Raw genomic sequence first — 18,274 nt, 5'->3', positions numbered from 1 at the left:
CTTAGCCATTTCTTAATTTATCAACAGGGAATTGTAGACAAGAAAAACATATGCTTTATAAAAAAAATGTCTATACCAAAGCCCTGCATGCATGAATTCTAACATGATGATGTAAAACATGGAATAAGAAAATGTCAAATATTACGTAGTTTTCTTAATCATCGACCTTTAAAAGTGTTAATTGTTTTGTTTTGAAGTTAAATCTATATACAATGTTTTCATGGGTAATTGCAAGTCCTGCATGTTCTGTTCTATGCACGCTGCAAGAACATTATCACCTGCCTAGAACAGATTTTTTGCAACGCCATCTGCATTTTGGAGCCACGTGTTATTAGATCTGATAATATCAAACGTGTTTGACTGCATCCCAAATCTCGTTACGTCATATTATTGTGAATTATTGTCAGCACACATGAAGCTTTAAAACAGATTTATATATATAAACCATTTCAGCTTTCAGTCATGCAAGCTGTTGTTCTTCTTGCATGCGACAATTAATGATCTAGCTCGTAAACTATCAAATAACATAAAAACAGATATACTTTATTTATTTTAGTAAGCACATTGATGTATCTACCGATCAGTCAAATTACGTAACTATTAATATGTTTTAATATCTATGTGTACACGAAGTATTGGTAGTATAGTGTTGATTCCCTGCAGAGACATCAACATCTTCACTCGGAAGCATAACAAGCAAAGAAATGGATCTGTCGATTCTTGGTTATACAAGGGATTTAATAAGATAATCAGGTAAAGACATATTATCATTTTTTTCTATTGATAGATATTTGAAACGTTGATTTTGTAATTGATCAAATGCAGATTTGTATATTGGAAATTTGATTTTACAATTAAACGTGTTTGTTTTGTTTTTAACTTTAAAAATAATATTTTTTATTTTTTGTTTATTCTGCAAAATCCGCTCTGCTTTCCTCGAACGTTGTCACTGCTAATTTCTCATGGTTTTTTTAATACTGAATTAATATTGTTCTAAAATTGTAATCGCAAAAAAAAAAAAAACCAATCACATGCACCAATCTTTCACAGTAGAAAAAACCTCTTATATGAAAAGAAAGGCCTAATTATTCTAAATTCGTCGTTTATATTTTGAATTTTAGTTTTTTTGTAATACTTTTCTTTTTGTTCAACTAATGATAAAAGGTTTATGACAATAGATTTTAGATAAAAATACAATTCATGTTAATCGCCTTGAACATGCATGCAATATCTGCCACTGGACGCTAATTAACCAACAATCATTAAAGGAATCAAACAGTTTGGACATTCGGATACCCATGATTTCCGTTAACTGTAAAATTACATTCGTTCTTTGTCCTATAATTTTTAGATTTTAACTATAATAGCAAAAAACAAACGCAGCTAGATGACCAAAATTTATATAACCCCCTCTACATGCTCTACCCCCTCCCCCAATGAAAAAAAGACCAAGGTAACAATAAAACAAATGAATGTTTAATAAGAAGCATAGCTTATAAAGAGGGCATACTTTGAGTATAAATATTCAATTTATCCGACGGGAAAAGGTTAGTGTAAATAAAATCCTGACAAAATAAGCCTCCTAAATCGTGCCACTACCGAAAGGACAAAACAGAAACTTTTGGAAAGGTGTAGTCCTAGTATATTCGATCAAGGAGTAGTTAACATGGGGAATGGGAATAACTTCAGGTCACGAAAAGGGCTCAAAAGAACTATTAAATCCAGACCTCATCTATATAATACACAGTAACACAATCTTAATAAGCGAAATCAGAATAGTTGCATTATGTTTTTATATGTCTGATGCCATAAGTTATATTTCAATAGTAATATAATTAAGTGTAATTAACTTCCACATACCACAGAGGTCGCTGCTAGTTTACACGTTAATATAGATACAATCAAATACCAATAAAAATAGAACAATATGACACGTGTCTGTAAACAGCGAAGTCATCTGATATCTTTGAGTTCATAATAATTTGAAGGTGGTTTATCGAGGGTTTATGTATCGTCGTCCTGAACATCCATGAAATATTTGCCACTGGATGTATATGACACGTGTCTGTAAACAGCTGAGTTCGGTGTGAGCCAAGGACCCGTTTTGAAGAACGTTATTTGACCTTTAATGGTTTACTTTAATAAATTTTGACTCGGATGGAGAGTTGTCTCATTGGCACTTATACCAAATATTCTTATATCTAGTTATCTGATCATACTTCGTACACTGCTCATAGTCATGTCAAGGTGGTTTGGATATCATTATTGGCTGTTGTTCTGAACATCCATGAACTATTTGCCACTGGACGTTTTGAAAACATCATTTAATCTTAATTTACTTGAAATCCAATCGGTTATCGAAGAGCATGTTCATAACCTGCTCTCAATGTAATAATGTTACCGTTACTGTTTTTACATTTTTGTTTTTTATGCTGTTATTTTCTTACATGTTTCTGGCTTGTTCACATCTATCATCGTATTAAACAAAATTCCTTTAAAAATATCATTCTCTAGGCTTACTTCAATTAAACCAGAAAAGTAGTAATTAAAAAAAAAAAAGAGATTTGTTTTCAACATGTTCAAACACAGCAAAAAGTACGACTACGTGAAATATAATTCAAGATCAAGCTTATGCGTTTCCGAATTAAATCTTTCGGTTGGTTTAAAATGTACATGTGTGTCCTTCATCTCTTCATACCCTTCCTATCTGATGCATTTGACGGTTTTATCGCGAAAGTGCTAAACTATATCTTTGAAGCTGTCATAACATTGAGAAACTTTCTCCAAGATCAATACATATAGATATTTACTTTGTTGCAAATTGATTGCTGCATGAATCTTATAAAGTACGTCACAATCAAACAATTAAATACATTGTAACGAGTAAATTACACTGAATTAATTACACCGAACGCATGTAAGCATGTATATTAATAAAAACATTTAAACTATAATATGACTATTATATAAAAAAATATGTTAGTACAATTCCTGAAAGTGAACGATACTAGTAGACATTACGAACAGGTGTAATGAATTTGTCTAAGGGATTTGCACCGGTAAGATTGATGAGAGAACGAAATTTGGCACGTGTAGCCTCTTTCCGCTTAATGCAATTGTCATAATTTGACGAGGATCATTCATGTACTCATGTGCTGATATCATATTTAATATTTAACCTTGAAGAAAAATAGTGAGAGTAAAAGATTATTTTTTATTCCAAATCGAATGTCATAGTACCCTCTCGAGGATTCTTTGGAATAAAAATGTACGTTGCCTTCTAAGAAAAAGATATATTTGTACAAGTAAGTGTTTCTTTATCTTGTTATCGTCTTTTGTGCTGTTAACTTTTTTGCACTTTTTCTTGCATATTTTCTTTTCTTTAGTTTTTTCATTATTTTTTTTTTTTTTTTTTTTTTTTTTTATTATTTGTTATGGTTTATTTGATTACTTGATCCGTACATCAAGCACGATTTTTTCGTCTTTATTCTAAAAAAATTATTGAAAGACCAGTGGCAAGTATATCATGTATTTTCTGGTATTTTCATGACATAAAACGATTAGCCTATTGATGTTTGTGGAATAAAAAAGTAGCCTGTGTCTATACAATACAATGAATGTTTATTTTAACAAAATTACACAAACAAACTCCCTGCACAAATATAGAAATTTGCCACTGGGTGTTTAACATCAGGTATTTTGTCTAAAAAAAATAATCACTTTTTATAGTCAATAACAGTGGACAATTCGACTATTTTTAATATTATGACTAGTTTGACAACAAAGGAAGAAGTGCACTTCATCTTCTTATACATTAAAACTCCAAGTTCTAAAGATCAATAGGATTTCATTTACGTTTCATAATGTTCAATATTAGAAATAAATCACAGCATTTGAAAACCTCATTTTTCTTCTGCTATAGTAATTTCTTAAAAGCATTTGATAAATAAAAAGAATATCAGATATTTCCAATTGCAACATTCGATTTTCTGAACTACATAAATATTTTGTCAGACTAAGATTCCAGTCTTGAGTTTGATTGATCAGTCTTCAAAAAATCATCAAAATGTTACGAATAGAAATTGTATAAAATGTCATTGAACGTTTTCATCATCGTAATTATCTGCACAGAAATTCTGCAATCAGTAAATGATTCACTTAATATAAAGACCTTTTGGTTAAGTGCTTGTAAATGAGTTGTACTTTGTTAGCAATTAGATGATGATATTTAGTAATTGATCAGTACTCTCGCTATTATATAGATATTTCCTAAATATGATATATAACCAATTAGCGCGACCCACTCTTTATTTTGATTACGGTAAAGGACAAACAATTGATAGCTAAATGCATATTTTTATTTGTATTAAAGATATTACTGGTCTTGGTATTAAGTCAAAATGAAGACATAGGGGCAAATTGATATACTGTCTCTAAAATAATGGTTAACTGCTACGTTATTTATGGGACTGTTCTACAGAAGTCTGTAATTCAATGGTCGCTGTTGGTTTATGTCTGTCATATTTGTGTTTCGTAAATTCTGTAGAGATTAGAATACAGTTTTCTAGTTTTAATTGTTTTATATTTTTATGATATATTACGGCATTGTATAGTTGATAATACGGGTTTGATTTTTCTCATCGTTAAATGTTTTACGGTAACCGAACGATACTTTTTATCTTCGAGAAATAGACGTGGATAGTTGTCGCATGAAAATGGAAGTAAACATAGCAATGCAACACAAAGCAACTTCTCAATTGGCGCCCGAAAAAATGTTCAACCCCGCCCAATTATGAGCCTGACCCCGACCAAAACCCTTTTACTGGTTGTCGATTGTTGCTGTGTTTCATATTTTGTTTTCTTTCATGGTTTTGTTCATAGATAGTTTTCTCCTTTAAATATTGTTTTCTTTGTCATTTTGGGCCGGGTCTATTATAACTTTCGGCCATGTGGCTCGGGGTTTTACTAATTGTTGTAAGCCATACGATGACGTATTGTTGCTATCTCCTTTGTCATTTGGTACCGGGGAGAATTGTCTCATTGGCAATTTTACCACATCTCCTTACAATGTGTTTTATAATGAATCCTATAAATATAAGAAATAGAGGGGAAAACATAACAAACTTAATATCGTCTGTCCCAAGTTTGAAATAAAGGGAGAAACATGACCATTTAACGTCTGAAAAATAGTTGAAAGCATAACAAATTAAAAGAATCCGTCCCAAGTTTGAAATAGGGGAAAGTAGAAAAAAACATCGTCTGTCCCAATTTTGAAATAGATGGTGAAACATGACAAATTTAACATCATCTGTCCCAAGTTTGAAATAGATGGTGAAACATGACAAATTTAACATCATCTGTCCCAAGTTTGAAATAGATGGTGCAAAGATGACAAATTCAACAACGTCTTTACAAGTTTGAAATAGAGGGGGAATCCATCACACATTTAACAGCGTTTCTTTCAATGTGAAATAGAGGGAGGAGAAGGACTTTAACAGCATCGGTCTCAAGTTTGAGGAGGGAGACATGACAAATTTAACAGTATCTGTTTGACGTTTAATATAGTTGCAGGAAACAGGTCAAACTTGAAATCGTCTATCCTATGTATGAAATAGAAGGGAGAAACATGACAAATTTAACCTCGTCTTTCCCAAATTTAGAAAATCATCTTGAACTTAGATGTTCTCTGATGAGTTACAGTTGCGTGTATAATTTAGTTACACCGTCAAGACTGTTTTACATGCAAATTAAATGAAGCATGATGTGATGTTTTTCTCTGACATGTATGAATGTATGAATTTGCAGTGCTGCCAAACAACATTATTTAGGCGAAGCAAAAGAAGAGATTCGAGCACACTTAGTATCGGGAAATATAAATTGAAATATTGCAATTCCTGAAGATTTGGCAATTTTGATATCTTTCAAATTCTACATACAGTTATGAAATAATGTGATTCACTCATTAGAATCATGTATTTTGTGTACAATTAGTCAGTAACAGTTTTAGAGACCTCTGAGCCAGTATAGTGTATTCTGTCTTTAAATGTGCACACAGTGCAATAATAAATAAGAATATATCTCAAGTTTTTAAGGAGAGTTAAAATTTTGGATTACATGTTGTTTAAAAACAATATTCCTGTTCGTGTTAAGTCATTCTTGATTCCTGATTTCTTCCTCACATATTATGCAAGTTTTATTCCTTTTTTTGCGGTCAATGTCCTAAAAATTGTCAGTAATCCTTATCTCATTGGCAAATGTTGGAACCATTTTATCAGAACTCCAATAAATAGCTATGCTGTCGTTATCGTTAAGAGTTAAGTTGGATCTGGATGTAACTAAATTAACGTGGAATAATCTAACATTGACTTACTGATGAAATAAAAGCAGTTATAACCACATTCCGTAAGGCTATCATAAATATACCATTATACCGTTACGTAATGTTAGAACATTTGATTAAAATTCAAGTATCTTTATAGTTATAGTTATATTGTGCCAACCTGATGAGTCAAGCCATTTCCAACTGATTTTAAGAGTTTTTTTTCTTGTGTGGGTTATTCTGTCACTGTCCCAGTTTTGGGGATATTGGATGTGCTGTGGTTGAGCTCATTCGACAAACCTGTTTAACCTCAGTACACAGACATTTGTCTCTGAAAAACCATTCCCGTGCCAGTCTAAGTTTCCAACCATTTACCAATTAATTGCAAATACGAGGGTACGAGGGGTTTGACAAAAGTCGCAGATTCCCCCATACCCCTGCACTTATACTTCCCTTCTCTTCTCTTCACAAAATCTCCTCTACTACATTTCCTTCTCTCTTCTTCCACACGAAAAGCTTCACCCCCAAGGATACCATTATTTTTATTCCCCCTATTAACCCGGTTCCTCATTCCCCATCCTTCATTCCGCCATGTTTCCTTACACCTGTCCACCCCTTAAATACATCTCATTTGTGTCCTGTTCTAGATCTACCTCAGGACTTATTTATATTATATTCTGCAACTGATTAGTTAGTTAACTCAACCAATGATTCCTGACATAGCATTCACACTGACGAAACTCTGCATGTAATAGCAATATGTTATGTATATCAGCGTTATGCTGTTCCTGTTGTAATTATTGTAATTCTAAGATAACAAACTATTACGTAACAACACGATATGATATTCTTAATGCAAATGTTACATTTCCACCACGATAGGATACATAAATCAAATATAAATAAATTGCAGATATATTGAAGAAACTGCCGTGGAGTGGATTGTAAATTATAAAATCTGAATAACATATGACTGCACAGAAATTGGTGATTTAGAATTTATATTGTTTTATTAGACTACGTCTTAATTGGTTTTTATAAAATACTGTCTGAATTTGGATAACAACGAACTTTATTTATGGTACATTTTTGTAAAATTGCGTGATATTTTAAATGTCAAAAGGAATAGTTGTCATTTCTAATAAACAAGAACTCTATATTGCATTTGATTTGAAAATTATTCTGTTTAGTGAAGTTTTAAATATTACAATTACTCAATAAATTTAGTAGCTATCACAGGCTACCAGCAGTCCCATAAAAAGTTGTTACAATGGTTCTTTTAACTTGCAAATGACATGCTATTCCTGCAATATTGGATTTAATACACGGAGCAAATCGGACGTCCCACTTCAGCATTTTTTTTTAATGCGGGACAGTGAAAAATCTAGCGATGACCGTTTGAATGTGTATATATACCCCAGTTAACCCTTGGAATTTTCTTGTTTTATATCGATTTGTTCATAATTTTTTCACTATTCCATACATTCAACATGTTCAACGTAATTCAAAAGCCTCCATTTTGCTGATTAGAAATTGAAAGGTTTGTCGTTTGATCCATAACACCTTTCGTGTATTCTATACAGCAACATTTGGTTAAGTGGCAATCTTTTAAAATAATATACCAATGTATTTTCTTCAAAGTCGCCAAATGTCATGTTTGTATACATTACAACACTTAAAGTAAGAATTAATGTGTATATCTAATATAGGAACACTTTTCTAATTGTATGAGTAAATATTTCGCCCATTCATTTTGTCGTTTCAAGTTGACTATTAACAGTATACAGACATCAAGAAGAAACAGCTGCAACCAAACCATTGTCATAACAGCTCGAAAATGAAATGAAAGATACTTTGGTTTTATAATCATAATTGATTTATTATTCTACACATCTGACGTCTCGAATATAAATAAAAAGAGCGATCTGATATTTTTTATGTGCAACATTGATTTAACATACTGGAAAATGGAAGAAAGCAATCAAACTAAAATGATGGTGTTTTAAATGCAGTTTTTGAAGTTGTTAACTGATATACATGATATATGTCTGGTTTATTATTACCGAAAATAGATTCCAAGCGTAATGAACATTTTACAGCATATGATTTACAGGAAACAAGAGACAATATTAATGTAAACCACATGACAAAATACATTTGTTTCAGACTTATCTTAATGTCTTTATACTAAAACAACAGAGAAATGTCTAAAGCAGTTACGTAATATCTGTAATATACTCTTATAGTTGTTAAGGAATTGGAAATATATCTGTTGCTTCTCATTAAAACCAGCCATAAATTTCGATGTTCTTTCAATCCTGAAACAAGACTATGTTTGGGTCCTCAATCCTCTTCAACTTTGTACTTCTTTGGCTTTATAACTATTTTGATCTGAGCGTCACTGATGAGTCTTATGTAGACTAAACGCGCGTTTGGCGTATAAGATTAAAAGCCGGGTACGTTTGATAACTATTTACACCACTGGGTCGATGCCACTGCTGGTGGACGAGGGTCTCAACAGCCCAGTAGTCAGCACTTCGGTGTTGACATGAATACCAATTATATGGTCATTTTTATAAATTTCCTGTTACAAAACTTTGAATTTCGAAATACTAAGGATTTTCTTATCCCGGGAATAGATTACTTTAGCCTTATTTTACATCACTTTTTGGAATTTTGGTCCTCGATGCTCTTCAAATTTGTACTTCTTTGGCTTTAAAACTATTTTGATCTGAGCTTCATTGAAGAGTTTTATGTAGATGAAACGCGCGTCTTGCGTATAAAATTATAAGCCTGGTATCTTTGATAACTATTTGTTTGTCCTACCACTACATACCTAGAAAATAGCAGACTACTCAAAATCTGTTGCATGTCCTAGTGTGGAAAAAGTGTAGGGTTAGTGAAATATTAAAATATTTTGAATTGTAGACTGGCTTCGATATTTATTCCTGTTATTATTATTGTTCTAGATGTGAGCAGAATCTTGTCTTCGTTTTTTTCCTTTTTGAAGTTCATGCCCTATTTCTTTATTCTTTAAATTAATTTCTATTCTTTATTTTTCTACTAGTGTTTCTTTATTTTCAAATTTCTACCCATTTTTTTCTCTATCCTGTGCACCAATCCAGTCCCGCAGAATTAATAAGTTGTATATAACATTTGCTGATTTTTCTTCTGATGTCAAATAGCACTTTGTGTAGAAAAGATTTCTGTAGAAATTATCATCTTGCTTTCGATGATGGATCTGGAATATGCAATTAACCCAAACATGCATACTAGACATATAATTGTTTTTGTTTGAAAAGATCAACCTACTTGTTGGGTCAATCATCAATAGACAGTAATTATGTACGTGTGTTTTATTCTTGTTTGGTCATTGACCAATAGACAGTAATTATGTACGTGTGGTTTATTCTTGTTTGATCAATGACCAATAGACAGTTATTATATACGTGTGTTTTATTCTTGTTTGCTTAGTTGTTCACTTGGCTTAGTATAGGGAATACAATAGTCACTTTCAGTATTATATGTATCCCTACGTGTATGTCGCACACATCGCCTCTGTATTTTGGAAGAGATTGTTTAACGAGTTAACCTTCTATATGTTCATATGTGATGGTCACATGAAAGGAAACTTGACAGTGATTGTCGCGCTTCAGAAACCTTTTTCAGTATTTTGAGGGGAATGGAATTCGTGTTAGTGTTTGCCGTGTGTCCAGAACCTTGTCAGTGTTTGTCGTGCTTCGAAAACTTTGTGAGGAATTCTTAACGCGACGAAAACCATGTCCGCGTTTGCCGCCTGTCTGGAACGTTGTCAATGTTTGCCGCGTGTCTTGAACCTTTTCAGTGTTTGCCGGGTGTCTGGAACCTTGTCAGTGTTTGCCGTCAGTGTGGAACCATGTCAGTGTTTGTCGCGTGTCTGAATCCTTGTCAGTGTTTGCCGCGTGTTTGGAACCTTGTCAGTGTTTGCCGCGTGTCTGGAAATTTGTCAGTGTTTGCCGCGTGTCTGGAACCTTGTCAGTTTTTGCCGCGTGTCTTGAACCTTGTCAGTGTTTGCCGGGTTTCTGGAACCTTGTCAGTGTTTTCCGCGTGTCTGGAACCTTGTCAGTGCTTGCCGCGTTTTTGGAACCTTGTCAGTGTTTGTGGCGTGTACTGAACCTTGTCAGTGTTTGCCGCGTGTCTTGAACCTTGTCAGTGTTTGCCGCGTGTTTGGAATCTTGTCAGTGTTTGCCGCATGTCTGGAAATTTGTCAGTGTTTGCCGCGTGGGTGGAACCTTGTCAGTTTTTGCTTCGTGTCTTGAACCTTGTCAGTATTTGCCGCTGTCTGGTCATTTGTCAGTGTTTATCGCGTGTCTTGGTCCTTGTCAGTGTTTGCCGCGTTTTTGGAACCTTGTCAGTGTTTGTCGCGTGTACTGAACCTTGTCAGTGTTTGCCGCGTGTTTTGAACCTTGCCAATGTTTGCCGCGTGTCGTCTGGAGCCTAGTCAGTGTTTGCCGAAGGTCTGGAACCTGGTCAGTGTTTACCGCGTGTCTTCATCCTTGTTAGTGTTTACCGCGTGTCTGGAACCTTGTCAGTGTTTGTTGCGTGTCTGAATCCTGATAGTGTTTGCCGCGTGTCTGGAACTTTGTCAGTGTTTGTCGCTAGTTGGGAATATGTCAGTGTTTGCCGTGCGTCGGGAACCTTATTAGTATGGATCGTATGTCGGTAACATTGTCAATGTTTGACGCATGTCAGGAACCTTATCGAGCATCGTAAACCTTTTCAGTACTTGTCACATGTCGGGCACGTTCTCGTTGTCTGTCCTGCGTCATAAACCTTTTAAGTGCTTGTCGGAAATGTTCACGGTGTCTGTCCCGCGTCCTTAACATTGTATGTGTCTGTCGCATGACGGCAACGTTCTCGTTGTCTGTCCTGCATGATAAACCTTGTAAGTGCCTGTCGCATGTCGGGAACTTTGTAAGTGCCTGTCACATTTGGGAACCTGGTCGCAATCGAAACACATATAAGAAGTTGTACAAAGGGGCAATCATAAACAATATATAGTCGTAAAAAGACAAACAACATACCGGCCACATAAACAAACAGAAAATAAAATCATGCAAAAAGAACCCTATAAAACTCAGATGAACTTAGGCTCATGATCATCTGATCCTACTCCACTAGCCGAGAGATCCGTCGCACTAATATTGTAATTCAAATTGTTTCAAAATAACGGACTGTAATAAAATTATGATTTCACATCTTAGCTTATAATAATGATGCACCGCTAAATAAACTGGATCATTCAATCGGTTCATGCATAAAACATAAATATTTTAAATCCTACATGCATTTTATTTCAATTTCAGGAATGGTTTTCGATTATAGAGTAACGTAACAAAACGAAAAATGGGAGGAGAAAAGGACATACAGAAGAACGAAGAACCAACGAAAGACAGAAAAAAGAAAGCTAAAGGACATAAAAGGCTTTTTGCCGTCAGCCCGGAAAATGTTCCTAATACGAACCTACTTTTAGCATGTTTAGTGACTTTATGTTTCAACCCGATTTTAGGACCTATAGCTGCGTACTATTCCCTAACTGCGGCCAAATCGTACAGTGACGGTGACAAAAGAGACGGTGAAAGACGCGCACTTATATCAGTGATTATAAGTTTAGTTTCTATAGTTTTCACTGTAGTACTTGTAATGACCTTGATATTGGTTTTCACAGTTTACACAGAAACGAGGCATTAATTTTTGTACTTAAATACACATTTGAATAATGAATTATTTATACTATGTGCACGGTGCACGGACACGGATTCAGAATTGGTCTTCGTACACGTTTGACTATGCTTAGGATTGAAAGACCTTCTACAGTATGAATTATAACCAGTTTGTTATTGGCGGGAAATGTCATCGTATTTTGACATGAAACAGATCAAACCACTAGGTTTCAACTGAACAATTTAATATATAAACACATTGCATGTTTTACTTTGTTCATTTTAGTATAATTGTAGCATTTTAATATTTTACGGAAGGCAAACATAAAATCATTTCAAAATGGGTTTTTGTAGAAACATTTTTAGAACTTTTTATCGTTTGCAAAGTTTAAATTGTGAACTGCTTCTATTTAACCCTATTCCGAACAAAAAGTTACAAAACTTTGCAGATGTGCGCTTTAGAGTATATCTTTGATTTTCATGGTCAGATTGATTATCATAGGAAAAATGAAATCAATATATACATTAAATATTTATGATCACTTATACCCTATACAGTAGTGGTCTGAACATGCAAAAAGCAGCTAGAAAACCTGAAAGGTCTAAAAATGTTTGGTTTTGACCACTGATGAAAATATGGTAGTATTATAATGATTTACATTTTCATGATATATCTATATGCAAATGTCAAATAATTTCATAATTTTTTATGTAGTTTTATAGACAATGCACTATCTATGCAGTATTACCTATGCAAATGCACAGTGCCTTAGTAAACATGTAGTTTATAGATATTGCGTTCAAAACATTTACAACTGTCAGATATAATATACATTTGTATTTACATAAATCATGTTTGTAAATGTGGCATAAAATGCACTATCATTAATATATTCATTCATCAAATGTAATTATTATAAAAATTACTTTGAAAAAAATTAGTCTTTTGTAATATTTTGAATTGATACTGAGTTGACTTTGGTTACATCTTCTGACATCAGACTCGGACTTCTCTTGAACTGAATTGTAATGTGCGTTTTGTTATACGTTTACTTTTCTGCATTGGCTAGAGGAATGGGGGAGGGTTGAGATCTCATAAACATGTTCAATCCCGCCGCAATTTTGCGCCTGTCCCAAGTCAGGAGCCTCTGGCCTATTCTTGTATTATTTTAAATTTTAGTTTTTTTGTGCACAATTTGGAGTTTAGTATGGCGTTCATTATCACTGAACTAGTATATATATTTGTTTAGGGGTCCAGCTGAGGGACGCCGCAGGGTGCGGGAATTTCTCGCTGCATTGAAGACCTGTTGGTGACCTTCTGCTGTTGTCTGCTCTATAGTTGGGTTGTTGTCTCTTTGACACATTCCCCATTTCCATTCTCAATTTTATTAGTTGCTTAATACCGGTATGAGGGTTAAATAGTTCTTGTAAATACTTGTGTTTCTAAAATCCGAGTACATGTATGTATAGTTTTTTGAAACTAATAAATCTAAAGTTGCATTGCCTATGAAAAGAATCCTATAACACGTAATACCAATCCTGGTTTTTGTTTGGAGAAAAAAAAAAACAGTTTGTAATACTAAAAGGTTTTGTCACTGATTCTTTATTCCTGGACGACTTTATTGCGATTGCTTGCTAAAGTTCTGTTATAGATTTGTCTTCGATTTCCTATTTCTAGCCTTTGCTTTGATGCTGTCCAATAAAATAGGGGCGAAAGATACTAAAGGGACAGTCAAACTCGTAAATCGAAAATAAACTGACAACGTCATGGCTAAAAAAGGACAAACAGACAAATTATAGTACATAACACACAAAGGAGAAAGCTAAAGACCTAGCGACACGAACCAAAACAAAAACTTGGGGTGATCTCAGGTGTCCTGAAGGGTAAGCAGATCCTGTTTCAAATGTGTCACCCATCGTGTTCTCATGTTATTACAAACCCGGTAAATAGTCTAAGGTATGGGAGAAATCTTGATTGAGAATACTATTTTCCGTCAGAATGAGGATCAGAATATTTATGGAGAAAACATACCCCCACACCCTCTTCTTTATTATGTTTATAAACTTGCATCCGCTAAATTAGTAATAACATAATTGGTAATAATTTTCTGCACCGCATACGCATAAACTAAAGGTCTCTACAATGATACTAAAGACGAAAGTATATGTAAATCCAAAGCTTACGTCAATAAGATTCTGTTGGATAGTTGTTTATTTAGAAATATTACCACATCACCTTATTTTATATGTATATATAAACAATTCCATATTTTGTGACAAAACATATGTATCTTATATTTAGGCTGTCAGTTATCTCGTTTGAAATGTTTTATATTTGTCACTTCGGGGCCTTTTATTAATTACTATTTGGTATGGGGTCTGTTCATTAATGTTTGAAGCCGTATGGTGACTTATGGTGTCATTTGGTCTCTTGTGTAGAGTTGTCTTATAAACAATTATACAACATCTTTTGTTTTTAATATGACATATATTTCAATGCAATTCAAAGCAAACAAACACACACATCATATCAATGTGATGAAAAAAGTAGGGGCATGAACATTAAGCTGAAATTGCCCTCAACTTGCAGAGCTTCTCTCAAATGTGGACGTGAATGTGTCGGATTAGGAGAGTGCTATGAATGATGTTTTCACGATAAGAAAAATGTGGTGTAACGCAGGGAAATTCCAGGGCAAAAATGTGTGAGATGTTATAATTATATAGTTATCAAAGGTACTAGGATTATAATTTAGTACGCCAGACGCGCGTTTCGTCTACATAAGACTCATCAGTGACGCTCATATCAAAATATTTATAAAGCCAAATAAGTACAAAGTTGAAGAGCATTGAGGATCCAAAATTCCCAAAAATTGTGCCAAAATGAGGCCACGTGGTGTCAGAATGATGACGATAATATAGTTTGCGCCGAGTTAGAAGAGTAATTTGCAAGATCTGTACTGTTAAAGAACTTTGCAACATTAACCGTAGTAGTGGTCAATAGGTGTTCTAATACAAGGCAAATAAACTCATCATAGATACCAGGATTAAAATTTTATATTTACGCCAGACACGCGTTTGGTGTACAAAAGACTCATCAGTGATGCTTGGAATCAAAAAGTGTTTAAAACGCCAAATCGAGTACGTAGTTGAAGAGCATTGAGGACCAAAAATTCCACAATGTGTTGCCTAATTTCATTGCAACATGTCTGTTCTTAACGAAGACGCCTTTTTCAACTAATAATAGTCTAAGTCATCCTATTTATCCATTGCATGCAAAAACAGGGAGTGGGCAGGGAATCCCTTGTTCCTTTCCCTACCCCAAACTCCCCTAACCCTGTTCTTCTAATTCCCTCTTACTAACACAATCTTCTCTTTCACATTTACAAAAATATCACTATTTTTATTCCGCCTCTTCTCCCCGTTCCTAACTCCGCCCCTCATTCCAGTGTTCCCTTAAACCTGTCCAACCCTCTTCTAGACGAACATCATTATGTTTAACTCCAACAGACGATTCCTGACCTAGCATTCACCATCTTCTCACTGACGACCCCGGCATGTTAAAGCAATACGTTTTATGTATCAGTTATATGTTGTTGATGGTGTAACTATTGTAATTCTAAGATTTTTACTGCCCTCTTCTCCCGGTTTCCATCCCTCTTTTTCGTCTTGCCTTAATCCTTTCCAGCCACTTAGATATGTCCTTTTCAAGACATCCATCATATGTACGAGATAAGATAGTTATACGGTAAACTCAGAAGACGACTCCTGACGTAGGTTTCATCGTGTTCACACTGACGAAACTCTGCATGTAAAAGTAATATCTTATATTTATTTATATCAGTGGTATGCTGTTTCTGTTGTAATTATTGTTATTCTAAGAGTTTTACTCGCTCTCTTCTCCCGGTTCCGATTTCTCTTTCTCGTGTTTTCTTACTCCTTTCCTGCCACTTAAATATGTCCTTTTCCAAACATCCATCATATGCAACTAATAAGTTAGTTATACGTTAAACTCAGCAGAAGATTCCTGACATAACATTCACACTGACGAAACTCTGCATGTTAAAGCAAAAAGTTATATATCATAGTCATGCTGTTCCCATTGTAATTATTTTAATTCAAAGAGTACACAAACCATTACGTAACAACACGATATGATCTTTTTAATGCGAAAGTTACATTTCCACCACGATAGGATACATACATCAAATTATAAATGAATTGCAGATATATTCAAGAAACTGCCTTTGAGTAAATTGTTAATTATAAAATGTGAATAACATATGACTGCACAGAAATTGACAATCGAGAATTTATAACAATTGTTTTATTTTACAACGTCTTTTAATTTGTTTTATTAGAAACCGTCATAATTTGGAGAACAACGAACTTTATTTATAATACTTTTTGTAAAATTGCGTGATATTTTAAATGTCAAAAGGAGAAGTTGTCATTTTCAATAAACCAGAACTCTATATTGCATTTAATTTTAAAATTATTCTGTTTAGTGAAGTTTCAAATATTACAATTATTCTAAATTGATAGATTGCGTGCCAGACAACTTTTCAATACATTAAGTAGCTTTTTGTGTCTTCAATCAAAAATATAATTCAAAATGTTTTATTTATATGGTAAGTAAGATCTGTAACAGAGTGGATCGAGGCGAAAAGCATTAAAATATCCCTGTCTCTTGAGCATGGAGATGTGATGGATAACGAAAGACATTATGCCTTCCAACATGCTACCAGAAGTCCCATAAAAAGCTGTTACAAGGGTTCTTTTAATGTGCATAGAACATGCTATTCCTGAAGTATCGGATATAATACCGCACGTGGTTGCGTATTTATACATCCCACTTCAGCATTTTGTGTTATGCGGGAGATGGTAATTCCAGAGATGACCGTGAAATGTGTATATATACCTCAGTTAACCATTGGAATTTTGTCACTTTACCATACAAAGTAATTCAAAAACCTCCATTTTGCTGATTAGAAATTGTAAGATTCGTCGTTTGATCTAAAACACCTTACGTGTATTCTATACGGCAATCTTTTAAAATTAACCAATGAATTTCTTCAAAGTCTCCAAATTTCATGTTTGTATACAACACTTAAAGTAAGAATTAATGTGTATATCTTATATACGAACACTTTTCTAATTGTAGTAGTAAATGTTTCGCCCATTTATTTCGTTTCAAGGCGATTATTAGCAATATACAGACATCAAGAAGAAAGAGCTGCAACTAAAACTATTGTCATAACAGCTCGAAATTGAATTAAAGATACTTTGGTTTTATAATTATAAATGAAGTATTATTCTACACATCTGACGTCTCGAATATATATTAATAAAAAGTGCGAGCTGATATTTTTTATATACAACATTGATGTACCATACTTCTAAATGGAAGAAAGCAATAAAACTAAAATAATGGTGTTTTAAAAGCAGTGTTTTAAGTTGTAAACTGATATACATGATATATCTCGTCTATTATTACCAAAAATAGATTCCAATCGTATTGAACATTTTACAGTATATGATTTACTGATATTAATGGAAACCACGTGACAAAATACATCTGTTTCAGACTTATTTTGACTGAGTATTTTGATGTTTTTATACTAAAATAACAGAGAAATGTCTAAAGCAGTTACGTAATATTTGTTATATAGTGTTATTATTGTTAAGTAATTGGAAATATATCTGTTGGTTCTCATTAAAACCAGCCACAAATTTCGACGTTCTTTTTAATCCTTAAACAAGAATATAATTGGGTCCTCAATCCTCTTTAACTGTATACCTCTTTGACTTAATAACTTTTTTGATCTGAGCGTCACTGATGAGTCTTATGTAGACGAAACGCACGTATGGCGTATTAAATTATAAGCCTGGTATCTTTGATAACTATTTGTTTGCCCTAACACTACATACCTAGAAAATAGCAGCCTACTCAAAATCTATTGCATGTCCTGATGTGCGTTTTCTTAATCAGATAGGTATGAAGACAAAAAATAAAAATAAAATTGGACACTTCAGATTTACTTTATCGAAAATAAAACAAATGCGTATTTATTCTACCCACTGTCTCGACCCTTGGGTAGGGTTAGTGAAATACTAAAATATTTTAAATTTTAGCAGGGCTTCGATATTTATTCCTGTTACAAGTATTGGTCTAGATGTGAGCAGTATCTTGTCTCTGTTTTTTTTTTTTGTTTTTGAAGTCCATGCCCTATTTCTATATTCTTTTAATTAATTT

At 33.7% G+C, this 18,274-nt stretch overlaps 1 long non-coding RNA gene across 1 annotated transcript; it reads left to right on the top strand.

The window, feature by feature from the left end:
• The first annotated feature begins 220 nt into the window (after positions 1 to 220).
• On the top strand, positions 221 to 12,975 carry LOC143058235 (uncharacterized). The gene is made up of 2 exons (XR_012972957.1): positions 221 to 753; positions 11,665 to 12,975. It is a non-coding gene; the product is annotated as an uncharacterized LOC143058235 (long non-coding RNA).
• The last annotated feature ends 5,299 nt before the right edge of the window (positions 12,976 to 18,274 follow it).

Source organism: Mytilus galloprovincialis, chromosome 14 (genome assembly GCF_965363235.1).
Source record: "Mytilus galloprovincialis chromosome 14, xbMytGall1.hap1.1, whole genome shotgun sequence".
Lineage (NCBI taxonomy): Eukaryota > Metazoa > Mollusca > Bivalvia > Mytilida > Mytilidae > Mytilus > Mytilus galloprovincialis.
Note: the sequence above shows the minus strand (reverse complement) of the source record. Positions and strands in the feature narration are given on the sequence as shown.